This window comes from Staurois parvus, unplaced genomic scaffold, assembly GCF_062004578.1.
Source record: "Staurois parvus isolate SC_StPar_1 unplaced genomic scaffold, SC_StPar_1.0 ptg000704l, whole genome shotgun sequence".
Classification (NCBI taxonomy): domain Eukaryota; kingdom Metazoa; phylum Chordata; class Amphibia; order Anura; family Ranidae; genus Staurois; species Staurois parvus.
In genome coordinates, this window is record NW_028318500.1 from 5,798,176 (window position 1) to 5,814,597 (window position 16,422).

A 16,422-nucleotide genomic window follows, 5' to 3' on the forward strand; every position below is an offset into this window, starting at 1 on the left:
GGACAGCTACATGGGCTGGGAAGACCAAGAAAGGGTTTGGGAAGCTGATAAAGCTGAGGCAGCTAGCAGGTCCAGGAAGGCTAAAGGAAGACTGGAAGTCTCTGAGCAAGTGAGGAAACCCTGGAAGGGTGCTGGATAACCCTACCTGGAGGCCAGGAGTGGGTCCATGCAGTAAGGTCCTGCAATCGAGGCTGAAAGAGCCAAACAGAGCAGAGGTATTGTGGACCAGAGAGCCAGGTGGTTCGGTATATAACATTGTTGCTAAATAAAACTTAAACCCCTGCATGGGAATCTTGGATGGACCTTTAATCTTTTATTTTTTTTAACGGAACGCTTCACGAATTTGCGTGTCATCCTTGTACAGGGGCCATGCTAATCTTCTCTGTATCGCTCCAATTTTAGTATATGAGCTGCCAAAGCAAGCACTTTAATTTTTGTCTAATAAAAGTGGGCTGCTGAGCCTTTAAAAATAGTTTGGACTGATGTGAACGCACCTCAAAATCACATCTACCACTAGAGCTAAACAGCCCCCAAAGCTTGACTTCAGACAGATGTAAAAGACAGAGATTAATGCAGCTCTGTATTTCTGAAATAATACATTATTAAATGCATGCTTTAAATTGCCAGCAAAGTGAGTACCTGAATTTGACCTGATATCAGCTTCTTGCAGCTCCTTTACTGCATTGCTCAGACTGGGAGAGGAAAAAGCAGCAGAAGGAGCCAATCTTCTGTGCTGAAGTGTAAGGGACATGCTGTGGCAGGCGTACATCCAGAGATGGACGCGGTTCAACGATTTTGGCTTCAACCTCCATCTTGGCAAAGGGGTTAACCATCCTGACAAACATATTTCCCCCTCATTCTCCCCCTTCCCTCTCTGTTAATTTACAGTGTGTGTGTTAGGAGTGTCACAGGAGGCCAGAGCCCAGCAGGGGGCTAGGAGTTATAAAATCCCCAAGGGAGCTGGGGCCTCACTGTCCAAAGAACCTGGGCAATTTGACACCTTGTAAAAAGATAACGCAGCCTTCCCAGGAGTTCAAAAGACATTCCAAGGAAGCACTTCCAGATAACCTTAAAAATCCATTTTTCCCCTATGTCTCATATCTTGGAATATCTTGGAATATGAGAGACTTACATAAAAACCAGGCATATTGTCAGATTGGCCAAGAGGTGACGAACAGTTTGATAGGTCACTCTCCTTGTCTCGAATACATAGGAAAGCAGAAAAGTAGCTCTCGTGAACCATTCAGTGTAGAATTTCATAATTCATATCTAATCAATCCTCAGACATGTCTGCATAATAATCTACCCACGGGTGGAGTGTCACTTGTGCATATGAAGAGTTATGAGCCAAAATATGAACTACAGGATATTTTGGCTCTAGTTTAGGTCTACGCCCAGACCTTCCCGCCCTAAACGGGGTATTGGTCCTTGACTTCAGAGACACCCCCTGCTGGGGAACCACAAATTGGGTGTCAGGCCTAAGAAGAGTTAGTTGAAGAAGTCAGAACCACCTGGGGAGACCCGTACCCTTTCGCTCTGAAACTTGATCTGCAAACCCAAGGCTGATTGGCAAGTACTTTAACCTCCTTCTGTTACCTCTTTGCTGTGCTGTTGTTCTCTGTATATTTATATATATATTGGTTACATCTTTTTTCTGTAAATACTTTATTGCACCCTTTTTGACCTTTTAGTAATAAATCTTTCCTTCTGAAAGCGTTGAACTGTTTCTATAGCTCTTAATTGCAATTTACAAATTCCTGCCTCTAAAAAGAGCGCTACTGTGTTTGTTTAACCCTCTGTATAACTGGCCTGCGGTGACCGTGTTATTCAGATGATTATCTCAACCATTATAGTGTTATAGCTGATATTGCCGAGTTTCCTCTTTCTCTGTACAAAAAGGAGGTGGTGGCAGTGTGAAGGGCTAATTGCGTAATTAACCTGACCCAGTAACAATCGCTCAGGCTGCCGGTACATAGATTGTGGTCCAATTAGCTGGAAAATCGTTGTGCAGGGTGCAGCTTGGTGTGGCATTGTTACGTACGTGACATCGCGGTTTTAGATTGGCTAGTCCTTCGGTCACGAGTTTGGTGAGAAGGGCTGGGGTCTGACGCCGCGTTAGTCACATATTGGTGACAGCGATCGTGGGATCGTCACATATTGGTGGCAGCGATCTTGCGTCCGTCACACATGCTGGTGGAGACAGCAAAATGACAGAGAGATAAACATATCACTTTGCATCTTCTCCTTCCACTGTCCAGTCACAGGCTAAAGCCCCGTACACACGATGAGAATATTGGACATGCTAGTCTCATATTGAAAGTGAACAGGTTACTAAAGTTATGAACATTCTTGTATGACAGAATAAAAATTTGAAAGTGATGTAACGTATTTTACTGTATTTGTATTGTATTTTCATACGAAAACGGTACTGATTAAGCAAAAATCATACGATCTGGTATTGTCCGAGAAACATTTTTGTGCTTGTCTCTGAATAATTTCGGATGAAAGCTGTGTGCTAACAATCAGATTATCAGTATTTTTTGTATAATTTCCTGATTGTGTGTACTAGGTTTAAGAAAGCTATAAGACCTGAGTATGACTGAACTGCAGGAAAATCAGGTCTCCTTTGCTAGACAGGGATGTGCTGTTTGTTAGAGCTGTGTATACCTCATATCCGTATGAACAGAAATATTTCTTTATTTCAAGTACTTGTATAGTGCTGTTAATTTACGCAGCGCTTTACACATATATATATATTGTACCTTCACATCAGTCCCTAAACCTCAAGGGGCGTAAAATCTAAGGTCCCTAACATACTAGGGCCAATTTAGACAGGATCCAGTTAATTTACCAGCATGTCTTTGGAGTGTGGGAGGAAACAGGAGTACCCAGAGGAAAGCCACGCAGGCACAGGGAGAACATGCAAACTCCAGGCAGGCGGTGCTGTGGTGTGGTTGAGATTTGAACCAATGACCCTAGTGCTACTAGGTGGAAGTGCTAACCATTTAGCCACTGTGCTGCCCAAAATACATTCTTATTCAAGTAAAACAGCTCCCATATATACCGTATTTTTAGCTCCATAAGATGCACTTTCCCCCCCCAAAAAATGTGGGGAAATATCTGTGCATCTTATGGAGCGAATATGGAGTGGCCAGCTTGGTATTCCCACCACCGCCGTGTTAAAATACCGGGCCGGACGCTCGGCTGTACTGTGCAGAAGAGCCTGCTCCTCGGTCCTACCTGTTCCTCAGTCCAGTGGTGTCCTGATTTCACTGGCCGTCTTCTCTCCCCGGCATCTTCAGTGTGGGCACCTGGCTGTGACAGCTTGTGGCTTCACAGCCGGGTGCCCACTGCCCACTGCGCCTTGTGAATGGACACCTGTAGTCTTCTGGGACCTGTCACATGTCCCACAAGATTACAGGGAGGGAGTGGGGAAGGACAACTCCCCCCCCCTTCCCCGCTGCCCAAAGTACTGCAGTCTCTGGTCATCTCCTGTACTATGTCTGCAGTCTCTGGTCATCTCATGTAGTATGTCTGCAGTCTCTGGTCATCTCCTGTAGTATGTCTGAAGTCTCTGGTCATCTCCTGTACTGTGTCTACAGTCTCTGCTCATCTCCTGTACTGTGTCCGCAGTCTCTGGTCATCTCCTGTACTGTGTCCGCAGTCTCTGGTCATCTTCTGTACTATGTCCGCAGTCTCTGGTCATCTCCTGTACTGTGTCCGCAGTCTCTGGTCATCTCCTGTACTGTGTCTGAAGTCTCTGGTCATCTCCTGAACTGTGTCTACAGTCTCTGGTCATCTCCTGTACTATGTCCGCAGTCTCTGGTCATCTCCTGTACTGTGTCTGCTATCCCTTGTCATCTCCTGTACTATGTCCGCAGTCTCTGGTCATCTCCTGTACTATGTCCGCAGTCTCTGGTCATCTCCTATAGTATGTCTGCAGTCCCTTATCATCTCCCGTACTATGTCCGCAGTCTCTGGTCATCTCCTCTACTATGTCCACAGTCTCTGGTCATCTCCTGTAATATGTCTGCAGTCTCTGGTCATCTTCTGTAGTATGTCCGCAGTCTCTGGTCATCTCCTGTACTATGTCCGCAGTCTCTGGTCATCTCCTGTAGCATGTCCGCAGTCTCTGGTCATCTCCTGTAGTATGTCCGCAGTCTCTGGTCATCTCCTGTACTATGTCCGCAGTCTCTGGTCATCTCCTGTAGCATGTCCGCAGTCTCTGGTCATCTTCTGTAGTATGTCCGCAGTCTCTGGTCATCTCCTGTACTATGTCCGCAGTCTCTGGTCATCTCCTGTACTATGTCCGCAGTCTCTGGTCATCTCCTGTACTATGTCCTCAATCTCTGGTCATCCCCTGTACTATGTCCTCAGTCTCTGGTCATCTCCTGTACTATGTCCTCAGTCTCTGGTCATCTCCTGTACTATGTCCGCAGTCTCTGGTCATCTCCTGTACTATGTCCGCAGTCTCTGGTCATCTCCTGTACTATGTCCGCAGTCTCTGGTCATCTGTACTATGTCCGTAGTCTCTGGTCATCTCCTGTACTATGTCCGCAGACTCTGGTCATCTCCTGTACTATGTCCGTAGTCTCTGGTCATCTCCTGTACTATGTCCTCAGTCATGAGCTGTAAGCCATAATCATCACAATTATGACAAATCACGGCTTGAACTATCTTGCGTTGCATGTAATGAGTCTATCTCATATATTAGTTTCACCTTTTAAGTTGCATTACTGAAATAAATGAACTTTTGCACAATATTCAAATTTTTCGACCTGTATGTTAGTATTACATATGGTAAGTGCTGCTGTTTACAAAATGTGGATCTGTTTAGGTTGACTACTATGTACTGTTTTCTTTTTGGGCTTGTTTTGTCCATGATAAGCCCATAATATATAAATTGCTGAGTTGTGACTCATGTTTTAAAGTAGTTTTCCTAGTGATCCTAGTTTTCTTAGTAATCTGGGCATGTGATTATGTGGGAATAAAGTACGTCAAAGGCATTCTTATCACATAAATGAGTCTTGTATCTTGAGGGTATTGTTTTCCATGGATAAGGAGTTCAATGTAATGATCCTCAATATTTTCCAAATATCTTAAAGTGGAGTTCCAACTGAAAAAAAAAAAAAAAGTCAGCAGCTACAAAAACTGTAGCTGCTGACTTTTCAAATACAGTCCTCACCACGGCTGGTTTCACCAGCCGTCTTCTTTCCTTGGCACCGGCATCTTCAGTGTGGGCACCCGGCTGTGACAGCTTGTGGCTTCACAATCGTGTGCCTACTGCGCATGTGCGGGAAGCTCTGCACTTTGTGAATGGCCCCGTAGTCTTCTGGGACCTGTCACATGTCCCAGAAGACTACAAGGAGGGAGGGGGAGGACAACTTCCGATTTCGATCACTTTAGGCGATTGCAGCGGAAGTGGGATTGGGTACCTGTCAAATTAGGGTACCCACTCCCCAAAGGTGCCAATCCTTAATGGGGAGCGGGGGACAAAGACTTAAAGCTGAACTTCTCCTTTTGGGTGGAGCTCTGCTTTAAGTAGCATGACAATAGTGAGGTATAAAGAAGGCTTTGAAAAAAAACCCCCCAAAAAACCAGATGAATGTAATTTTGTACCTTACACTTACAAGACGAGTACATACATTTTCAAAATGGCAGCTGAATGCTGTAGACATTGTGGGGACACAGGCTGGGGACACAGGCTGCACAGAGGCAGCCTAAAAAGAGAAAAATAAGAAAATAAGCAGCAGAGACTTATGTAAGTGTACTTATTTATGTACACTATTTTACATAATATTGCCATTTTAGGTAGAGGAGGGAGGATGGGGGGCACACGTGCACACTGCTAGTTCTCACATAGAACATAGATAAGTGTTTCTCAGTATCAGGAATCATGCTTGAAAATGTTTTTCTACAGCAGGGTTTCTCAAGCAGGGTTCCTCCAGAGGTTGCTAGGGGTTCCTTGAGCAATCAGCAATTTCTGCCATTCAGGTAAGTTCCCACTGACACCATTGATCTTTGTAGCTTTCATTATGGGAGTAATTCTTCCCAATGACCACAAGCCACCTTTTTAGCAGGGGTTCCCTGAGACATGAAATTTATCTTAGGGGTCCCTCTGTCTTGAAAAGGTTGAGAAAGACTGATCTGCAGTTTGAATCTGTTGATATACACTGCTCAAAAAAATTAAAGGAACACTTTGAAAACACATCAGATCTCAATGGGGAAAAATATCTATGCTGGATATCTATACTGATATGGACTGGGTAATGTGTTAGGAATGTAAGGATACCCCATCGTTTGATGGAAATGAAAATTATCAACCTGCAGAGGACTGAATTCAAAGACACTCCGAATATCAAAGCAGGCTAGTCCATTTTGCTGAAATTTCATTGCAGCAACTCAAACTGGTACTCAGTTTGTATGACTCCCACGTGCTTGTATGCATGCCTGACAACGTTGGGTCATGCTCCTAATGAGATGACGGATGATGTCCTGGGGTATTTCCTCCCAGATCTGGACCAGGGTATCACTGAGCTCCTAGACCAGGGGTACTCAAACTACGGCCTGCGGGCTGGATACGGCCCACCAAAGACATTTGTTCTGGCCCCCTGAGCCAGCTGGAAAAAAAAAAAATCGGGAAAGATAGCACAAAAAACCCTTGCACCGCCCGGCAAATAGCTAGGCTGCTCGTTGGGTCCTTGGCCATGAGGACACAGCGAGTGGCAGCCTGGAAGTCCTGGATTTCACCTGCTGCAGCCAGAAGAGCAACAGGAGAGGAGAGCACACCAGGCACCAGGTACAGTGCATTTCGGTGTCCAGTGTGTCAATGTACAGTGCATTAGAGTACAGTGCATTGCGGTGTCAGTGTACAATGCGTTAGGGTACAGTGCATTTTTTTACCCTGTGCGTTACAGTGTGCAGTGCATTGTGGTGTCCAGTGTATCAGAGTACAGTGCGTTACAGTGCACAGTGCATTGCAGTGTCCAGTGCGTTACAGTGTCCAGTGCATATTGGTATCCAGTGCGTTACAGAGTACAGTGCATTGCGGTGTCCAGTGCGTTATAGTGTACAGTACATATTGGTATCCACTGTGTTACAGAGTACAGTGCTTTGCGGTGTCATGTGCGTTACAATGTACAGTGCATTGCGGTGTCTAGTGAGTTACAGAGTACAGTGCATATTGGTGTCCAGTGCATTACAGGGTACAGTGCATTACAGAGTACAGTGCATTACAGAGTACACAGAGTACAGTGCATTGTAGTGTCCAGTGCCTTATAGTGTCCAGTGCATTACAGAGTACAGTGCATTGTGGTGTCCAGTGCCTTATAGTGTCCAGAGCATTACAGAGTACAGTGCATTCTGGTTTCCAGTGATTTACAGTGTACAGTGCATTGCAGTGTCCAGTGAGTTAGTGTACAGTGCATTTTAAATATTGTAATGTTTTTTTCCTGTTTTTTTCACTACAAACAAGATATGTGCGGTGTGCATAGGAATTTGTTGATATTTTTTTCAAACTATAGTCCGGTCCCCCAACAGTGTGAAGGTCAGTGAACTGGCCCCCTGTTTAACCACATGCCGCCCATCCACTGTAGAAATACGGCAGCAGGGTGGCACGGCTGGGCAAAACCACGTTTTAAAACGTGTGTTTTCAAAACAGGTAGGGGGCGCATGTGAGGCGCACAGCCGCCCTACCTGTCCCGCTGATCACGGCCGCGGATGTCAGTCGCCAGGTCACAGCCGGTCGTTACCGGCTATGTCCGGCGATTAGCGGCAATCAGTGACAGAGAGCACAGCTGCAGTAGCTGTGCTTTCTGTCAGTTCCCTGACAGCTCCAGGACACGCTGATCGGGACAGAAGAGTTTATCTGTCCTGATCAGTGGTGTTCCCTGCAGTACACCCCCCCGCCCCCTAGTAAAACACTCCCCTCACACAGTTAACCCTGTCACTGAATAATAAAGTTAACCCCTTCCTCCCCAGTGCCATTAGTACAGTGTCAGTGTTTTTTTTTTTGCCCTGATCACTGTATTGGTGTCACTGGGGATGTCAGTGACCCCAAGTCAGTTCCCCCCCAGTGTCAGAATGTCCGCCGTAGTCCTGCAGTCCCGCAGTCCCACCATAAGTCGCTGATCGCCGCCATAACTCGCTGATCGCCGCCATTTTTAGTATAAAAAAAATTAAAAATCCCAGTATCTTTCCTGCCATTTGTAAACACTATAACTTTCACGTAAACCAATTAATTTACACATATTGTTTTTTTTTTTTTTAGCAAAGACATGTCGCAGAATGCATTTTGGCAGAAATTTATGACTAAATTTGATTTTTAAATTTTTTTTTTACTGGACATGTTTTACAGCAAAAAGTCCAAAATATAGTTTTTTTTCCTCAAAATTGTCATTTTTTTTTTATAGCGCAAAAAATAAAAAACGCACAGGCGATCAAATACCACCAAAAGAAAGCTCAATTTGTGGGAAAAAAGGATGTAAATTTCATTTATGTACCGTATTGCATGACCGCGCAATTGTCCGTTAAACTAGCGCAGCGCTATATAGCAAAAAAATGGTGTAAATTGCAGTATCTATACTATAGATGCTATAACTTCCACACAAAGCAATCAATATACACTTATTGGGATTTTTTTACCAAAAACATGTAGCAGAATACATTTTGGCCTAAATTTATAACCAACTTTGAGTTTACTATATATTTTTTATAGCTGAAAGTAAAAAATATTGTTTTTCTTCAAAATTTTTGGTCTTTTTTTGTTTATAGCGTGAGAAATAAAAAGCGCACAGGTGATCAAATACCACTGAAAGAAAGCTCTATTTGTGTGAAAAAAAGGACGTAAATTTCGTTTGGGTGCAGCATTGCATGACCGCGCAATTATCAGTTGAATTAGTGCAACGCCGAGTAGCAAAAAGAGGCCTGGTCATTAAGGGGGGTAAATCCTCAGGAGGGCAAGTGGTTAAAATGTTTGAGGACCCCTGGGCTAGGCAGTCTGAGGTTAAACCTGGCTGTGTTGGATGGATGGAAACATGATATCCCAGACCTGTTCTATTGGATTTAGGTCAGGCAAGTGTGGGGACCATTAAATGGTATCAATTCCTTCATCCTCCAGGAACTGCCTGCAAAATCTCGCCACATGAGGCCAGGCATTGTCATGCACCAGGAGGAACCCAGGACTCACTGCACCAGTGTAGGGTCTGACAATGGGTCCAAGGATTTCATCCCGATACCTAATGGCAGTCAGGGTGCCATTGTCTAGCCTGTAGAGATCTGTATGTCCCTCTATGGATATGCCTCCCCAGACCATCACTGACCCACCACCAAAACGATGTTACAGGCAGCATAACGTTCTCCATGGATTCTCCAGACCCTTTCATATCTGTCACATGTGCTCAGGGTGAACTTGCTCTCATCTGTGAAAAGCACAGGATGCCAGTGGCAGACCTGCCAATTCTGGTGTTCAATGGCAAATGCCAATCGAGCTCTATGGTGCCAGGCAGTGAGCACAGGGCCCACTAGAGGATGTGGAGCACAGGGCCCACTAGAGGATGTCGGGCCCTCAGGCCACCCTCATGAAGTCTGTTTCTGATTGTTTGGTCAGAGACATTCACACCAATGGCCTGCTGGAGGTCATTTTGTAGGGCTCTGGCAGTGCTCATCTTGTTCCTCCTTGCACAAAGGAGCAGATACCGGTCCTGCTGATGGGTTAAGGACCTTCTAAAGCCCTGTCCAGCTCTTGTAACTGTCTGTCTCCTGGAATCTCCTCCATGCTCTTGAGACTGTGCTGGGGGACACAGCAAACTTTCTGGCAATGGCATGTATTGATGTGCCATCCTGGAGGAGTTGGACTGCTTGTGCAACCTCTGTAGGGTCCAGGTATCGCCTCATGCTACCAGTAGTGACACTGACCCTAGCAAAATGCAAAACTAGTGAAAAACAGATAGAAAAGATGAGTAGGGAAAAAATGTCAGTGGTCTCCACCTGTAAAACCATTCCTGTTTTGGGGGTAGTCTCATTATTGCCCATCTAGTGCACCTGTTGTTAATTTCATTAACATCAAAACAGCTGAAACTGAATAACAACCCCCTCTGCTACTTAGCTGACCAGATCAATACCCCAGTTTAAATTACTTGATGCTATACTCTGATTAAAAAGTGTTCCTTTAATTTTTTTGAGCAGTGTATATTGTGGAAATACCAGTAGTGGTGTTAATTTGAAGGTCATTTTTTAGCTTGTAGAGTTTCCACTTTAATCATTTTTGATCCAGTTTTTTCTGCCTCTATTGCAGTTACATTTGATAAATACATAATTCTCCTCATCTTGTCTTTTTACAGCTGCTGTGTTGAAAAAAAACATGTAATGTGAAATTTCTATCCATATGCAATTCAATTACATTAACCACTTCGTCCAAATCCGGACACTTTCACCCCCTTCCAGCCTAGGTATTGTTTCAGTTTTTAGCACTGTTATACTTTGAATGACAATTACTCAGCAATGCAACGCTTTACCCAAATTAATTTTTTCATCTTTTTTGAGAGAGATAGAGCTTTCTTTTGGTGTATTTAATCACCACTGGATTCTTTTTGCTATATAAATGAAAAGAGAACAAAAATTGGGAGAAAAAAGTTTTTTTTTTAGTTTCTGTTTTAAAATTTTGCAAATAAATACTTTCTTTATACATTTAGGCCAAAATGTATTCTGCTACATTAATTTGGTTAAAATAACCCAAATTAGTGTATATTATTTTGTCTGCGTGAAAGGTATAAAATATACAAACTATGGTATATACAGCATATAGTATTTGAAAATTGATCAGTCCTGATGTACTGACTGGCTATCTCATTTCTTGAGGTCCTAAAATGCCAGGACAGTACAAATAACCCCCTTTTTAGAAATTAGACAGTCCATTTGTAGGCGACATTGTGAGTTTTTTTAAGCTGTAATTTTTTTTTCAAAATTTTTTTGAAAATGAAGAAATTAAATATTTTTTTTTTCACTAAGTTGTCATTTTAACAAGTTATTTCTCACACAACTAGACCCCAAAACACATTCTGCTATGGCTATGTCTCCTGACTATGTGCATACCACGTTAGTGAGACTTTTTCACAACCTAGATGCATAGAGGGGTCCAAAATCCAAGGAGCACCTTTAGGCATTCTAGGGGCACAAATTAGGCATCTACATACTTAGGCATTCCCTGACAACTATCACATTTTGGAGGTCCTGGAGCACCTTGACAGTGGAAACACCCACAAAATGACCCCATTTTGGAAAGCAAACACTCCAAGGTATTTTCTGAAAGGCATAGCACATCTTTTAAAAATGTAATTTTTTCTACAAGTTGTCCATTAATAAAATATTTATAACACACATCATAGGCATACTTAAAAATACACCCCAAAACACATTTTTCTACTTCTCCCGAGTGTGGCAATACTACTTGCATGAGACTTTTTGACAGCCTAGCCACACAGAGGGGCCCAAAATCCATGGAGCATGGCCAGGCTTTCTAGGGGCATGAGTTACACATCTAATTTCTATACTACATATCACATTTTTGGAGGCCCTGGAACACAAGGACAATGAAAACCCCCACAAAATTACCACATTTTGGAGAGTAAACAACTCAAGGTATTTTTTAAGAGGAATGGTGAGTCTTTGGAAGATTTCATTTTTGACAAGTTTTTGGAAAATGCATAAACAAATTTAAATACTTTTTTTTTTTTGCAAAGTTGTCAATTAATAAGACATTTCTTACATGCAGTATGGGCATGCTTAGAATTTCACCCCAAAACACATTCTACTACTCATCCCAAGTATGACAATGCCACATCTGTGAGACTTCTTCAATGACTGTACTGAGCATGTACCAGACATCGTATCTTGTGTATCAAGCATATCAACCAATTTTGTTTAAAGCAATTTACTATAATGGTCACCTGTATGAGTGATCAGGCACTATAGATTAGTGTAGCATTACCTATAACAGCCCCAGTTCCTATAAGCCAAGCAAGCCTAACCTACTGGTATGTGGCTGCCCCCAGGAATGCCATATTCACTGACCAGGAAGTACAGGGGGCTGAAGAAAGAAGGAACAAAGGAGTTCCTGTGGTTCCAGGAGTGCAGTTGTCCCCAGGGGATGGCTGGGACTGGTGTCTCACAGAAGAACATACTCAGCAGGATGTCATGGTCAGCAACCAGGCAAAGGGTTGGTCTAGGCAGCAGGCAGAAATGTGGTCCATAAACAGGCCAGGATTGCTACAGGCAGCAAAGAGAGGCAACATTGCACTGGTGTGGGGGTCATCCGGAACAGCATAACTGGAGTGGTAGTGATCAGGGACGCTGGAACTGTTGTGATGGTGATCACTAACACTGTAACTGGTGTGGTGGTGATTAGGGCAATATGACTGGTGTGGTGGTGATCAGGGACAATATGACTGGTGTGGCGGTAATCAGGGACCATATGGCTGGTGTGGAGATGATCAGGGACAATATGACCAGTGTGGTGGTGATCACAGACATTGTGAGTGGTGCAGCTGTGATTAGCTACACTGTGAGAGGCTGGCAGTGATTAAGGACAATATGAGTGGTGTGATGGTGTCTGTGATCACTGCCACATCAGTCCCAGATCACCGCAACTGGTGTGGCGGTGATCACGCACACCATAACTGGTGTGGCGGTGGTCAGGGACACTGTAATTGGTATAGCTATAGTGACACTGTACTACTCTGGAGGGTGGTGATCAGAATTTTTTTTTATTTGATTATGTCACGGTATAGGGGCCTGGCCAATTATCAATTCCTGCTTACTGATCCAGAGTGTCACGATATGAGTTCTCTGCCAGCCCAGTTATTAATCCCCAGGTATTAATTCCTTGTTCCTAATCCCTTCTGGCCATAGGAAGAGCGTCCTCCAATTAGTATTCACTCCTGTGTGCCAAAGGCCCCTAGCTGTAATTAACTCGCCCCTCCACAAAAGGTCCCAAATTCAGTTAGTGTATACATCCCTAATTAGTGCCTTACTTTTGTATTTATGTATTCCCCCCCCCCCCCTGTTACACTGTTTACAGCTGCAAATCCAATTATCCTGTTTCAGTGTCCATCCTGTTCAACCAGTCATTTGCCTAATTATAATATCCTCCCCACTAATTAGTGCCTTACTTTTGTATTAATGTATTTCCCCCACTAATTATCCTGTCCAACCAGTCTTTTCTGTTTACAGCTACAAATTAAATTACTGTAGTTCCATTCCTGTCCATTCTCTTCATTGTCACCTGCTAATGACCCACCTCCGCCTCTCGTCCTGCTCAGGGGGTTTAAGAGGCCAGTGCTGGTCTCTCTTGTTGAGCTATTCTGCTGAGCAACCGCTGAGGGGTCCAGCTGGACTCTAGTGGCCCCCCGGCTCTGCCTGAGCCCCATTGGAGGAAGGGGGACCCCAGAAGCTACATCAGCCCTGCCTGAAACGCATCAGCTTTGCGTGAGTGTATGCTTCCCTTGTGCTATCTGACTGCTTATGAACTGCCTCTTGGATTACAAATTGCTGTAGAGACTTTAACCATTAGCCGCCCGGCCAATGGCCGTTTGGTGGCTTCAGAAGTGTCTCTCCGTTCCGGGTACATGCCATTTGGCGTGCTCCCGCACATGCGCCGTTTGCGCTAATGCAGAGCGGCGCAGCAGTGCGATCTGTCACCGGCCGTGCACCTCGGACACGGCCGATGACAGATCCAAGTACCGGCTCTCGTTGCTGGTACCATGTGACCTGCTGTGACCAATCACAGCAGGTCACATGACAGTTGTATACAATGGATGGCTTCATTCATGATGCCATCCATTGTATACTAGTGCCTAGCTGTGAATGGTCACAGCTAATCACATGCACATGTCATGTGCTTAGCTGTGACCAAATTACAGCTAAGCACAAAAAAAAAAAAAGCTGAATGAATCGATTTCATTCAGGTAAATGCTTGCTTATAGCAAAGTAATTCTTTGCTATAAGCAAATTGTGTAAAAAAAAAACAAAAAAAAAAACAGATCACTTCCCCAAAGTAGTACAATGTTACTATGGTAACATTGTACTACTTTGGTCATAGTAAAATATGAAAAAAAATCTTTAAAAAAATTAAAAAAAATGTAATAAAAAATTAAATATAATAAAAAAATTGAAAAAAAAAAAATATATATATATTTTTTTTTCATACTGTCACCAGTCAGTGTCCCTGTTCACCGCCATGCCAGTTATATGATGACACTGTACTGCACTGGTGACAGTATGTAAAAAAAAAAATAGTGAAAATAATTTTTTTAATTTTTTCATTTTCCGAAAAATTATGACAAAAAAATACAACTTCAAAAAACTCGCCATGCTTCTTATGAAGTACGTCGGACTGTCTACTCTGCAAAAAGGGGTCATTTGGGGATATCTGTACTATTCTGACATTCTTGGACCTCAAGAAATTAGATTGGCTGTCAGTACTTCAGGATTGATCAATATTCAGATCTATACCATAGTTTGTGAACTCTATAACTTTCCTACAAACTAAAAAATACATCCTAATTTGGGTTATTTTCACCAAAGACATGTAGCAGAATACATCTCGGCCTAAATTTATGAAGAACAATTATTTATTTGTAAACTTTTATAACAGAAACAAAGAAAAATGTGGTTTTTTTTCAAAATTTTTGGTCTTTTTTTGTTAATTTAGCAAAAAATAAAAACCCCAGCGGTGATTAAATACCACCAAAAGAAAGCTCTAGTTGTGTGAAGAAAATGATAAAATTTTAGTTTGGGTACAATGTTGTATGACCGCGCAATTGTCATTCAAAGAGTGAGAGCGCTGAAACCTGAAAATTGGCCTGGGCAGGAAGATGTAAAATTGCACGGTATTGAAACGGTTAACTTTGCCCACCGGGGCTGGATTACAAGTATTTTGGACTCTCTCTCCCTGCACTACTCCCCATTGAGTGACTGTTGTCTGTTTTAATAAAGCTTTAAGTGTTTGCCGTCTGCCTTGTGTGTTCTGTCCCGCTTACCCTCCATCACAGATTACTTTTACAGTCATGATGGCTGTAAAAACAAACATTTCCCACGTTCTTTGGCTGCATTCCTGCAGGCATTGATAAATATTGTGATAGCTGTGATTGGCCACAGCCATCACATGGTACAGGGCTACTGTGAATGGCCCTGTGCTATGTGATCTCTGTGACCAAAGAAATGACACAGTAGTAAACAATGATGCCATGAAATTACATATTGTTTACTGCTGTCCATGTGATCGCTGATTGGCTACAGTGATCACATGGTACCAGGGACATTCACAGTGGCCTGGTACAACAATCTGTGTTGTGCTGTGCCTGATGGACACAGCTGAGACAATTCACGTCCACCCACATCAGTGCTGCTCACATCCGGCCGATTATGTACCATGGTGGGACAGGAAACGGTTAAAGCAGAATTTAAAAAAAATGCTGATAGGTTGGATTTTTATTACAGAAAAGACATTCTCTGCCTGTCCGTGTCAATGTACACTGAGCCTCGCAGCGCAGCCTACATTTACGGCACCCTCCCTGTGCCAAGATGTGTGACTTTGGTGCGCATACCCAAAAGTGACATCATCGTGGACAAGTCAATCAAGAGGCTGAAGAATCCAAACCCAGAAGGCAGACTGGGAGAAGATAGAAGCTCCCATATCCTGCAGGAGCGCTGACAGCACAATTCTACAAGGGATTACTCGGCTTTAAAGTGCTTACACTGGTTTTTCTGAATGTTATGTAATGTTCTTTTTATTGAAGAAAACATACAGCAATTAGATGTGTCAGGTTACTTATTTAAAAGGTTGATGATGCACAACACTATTTATCAAAGTTTCTGAAGGAAGCTGTGTGTTTTCTTCATGACAAGTGAACTTACCAGTGATCATGGAAAGTGATTAGATCAGTGATCATGGCAAGTCATCAGAGCACATTGTTTCAAGGTGTGTAAAGAATATATTTATTTGATCAGGTTCATTTTCATGCAGTTTACCTGCACTTTCACATAGACTTCTATTAGATCAGGCTTTTTTTGGTGCTTTGACTTCTGAAAGCACAGTACAGATGCAGCATGCAGAACTATTGGTGCGCTTTCAGAAAACACATCAAAAGCACCTGATCTAATAGCAATCTATGGGAAAATGCGGGTAACCCACGGGGCAGTTCTGATAACAAAGTTTGATATAGGATTACAGAGCAAACAAGACAGCAATGGATTTCTGAAAGGGTCAAAAGGTTTTTTTTTCGTTGGCTAACTAATGGAACAGATGTAATAAAATGTTTTACTTGTATATTTAACAAAATACAAACATGGAACACATAAGAGAAGTTTGTTGTTAGAGTTTACATACACATGAAATCTGTATTGGTCTTTACTCCACTTTGTAGA

At 43.1% G+C, this 16,422-nt stretch overlaps 1 non-coding gene across 1 annotated transcript; it reads right to left on the bottom strand.

Moving 5' to 3' along the window:
* Positions 1 to 319: 319 nt before the first annotated feature.
* On the bottom strand, positions 320 to 426 carry LOC149445945 (U6 spliceosomal RNA). The gene has a single exon (XR_016306304.1). It is a non-coding gene; the product is annotated as a U6 spliceosomal RNA (small nuclear RNA).
* Positions 427 to 16,422: the final 15,996 nt, after the last annotated feature.